The following is a 1,132-nucleotide window of genomic DNA, read 5'->3' as shown; positions in this document are numbered from 1 at the left end:
TTTTTGAGAGAAACAGGTTAGTAGACCAGTAAAATATGAATCAAAATTTATATTTTCTGTCATGGGCTTGATTAGATGCTTATAAATGTATTGGTAACACTTTATTTCGATAGTCCAGTTTAGACATTCTAACTCTAACTTTGCAACTACATGTAAACTTATTCAGCTCCTCTAACCCTAATCATGACCCTAACCTTACAATCTAACTAATACTCCAATGAGTGCTAGTTGATATGCAGTTGCCAAGTTACTCATAATTAATATGTCTAAAATGGACTATTGAAATAAAGTGTAACCACTTTATTGATCTGTATAATAGAGTTGAATTCATTGTCTTTCTAAACATTTTGTCTATTTTTGCATGTGGTGTTGTCTTTTCTTTAGGTTTCCAAAACCAGGTAATATAAGTGCATCAAATAATTAATAAAAATAAACTTTATAAACTTTTTAAAAATTGTTTTCCATTTCTTACAGCAACTGTGAGAACAGACACCGGCACTGAAAAGAACATGTTAGTATTATCACAGTTTCACGGTTACACTTTTTTTAAATGTGTCCTAAATCTACAGCTGTGACTTGTTTAGCATTTATATGTGCATCTTTGTGCTGTTGTCATATCTTTCTATCTATTCTCTTTTTCAGATGCCACATGATGGAGTGTTTCTGTCTGTCACAGAATTAGAGATCACAGGCTGTTCTCCACACTGACCTGAAGGACTTTTGGTGTCTAGATAAATAACAGGTTCAGTGTAAAACTCAGATTTGTATTTGCTACTGTTAAGGTTAAGGTTAGCAGTTAGCAGACTTTTGTTTTGTGGAAGGAAGTCCTCATTGCAGTTTATTCTAGTCAGGAACCAACCACACAGACAGGAAGTGACAGTCTGATTGACTTATAAAGTGACCAACCACAGCTCAGCTTGTTTTCAAGAGCCATTTAGGGGCGGGGCTATCTGAAATCACTTACTGCAATAATTAAATAGTGGCATGACAGACTCACATCATCAATACATAAAAGCACTGATTATTTTGTTTGCAATACAAACCAGTATGTTTATAATAAAAATAACATGGTAGGAAATACCAGTTTGCAATATCAAGCAGCATAACGAGCTGTTTTGTACAGCTAATTGTT

General features: G+C 33.8%; 1 protein-coding gene across 4 annotated transcripts in view; it reads left to right on the top strand.

The window, feature by feature from the left end:
* Positions 1–1,132, top strand: part of LOC127494676 (polymeric immunoglobulin receptor-like) — an 88,460-nt gene that overhangs the window by 43,401 nt on the left and 43,927 nt on the right. The gene's annotated exons all lie outside the window — the stretch shown is intronic.

This window comes from Ctenopharyngodon idella, chromosome 2, assembly GCF_019924925.1.
Source record: "Ctenopharyngodon idella isolate HZGC_01 chromosome 2, HZGC01, whole genome shotgun sequence".
NCBI lineage: Eukaryota > Metazoa > Chordata > Actinopteri > Cypriniformes > Xenocyprididae > Ctenopharyngodon > Ctenopharyngodon idella.
The sequence above is the reverse complement of the archived record's forward strand: the minus strand, read 5'-3'. Positions and strand labels throughout refer to the sequence as shown.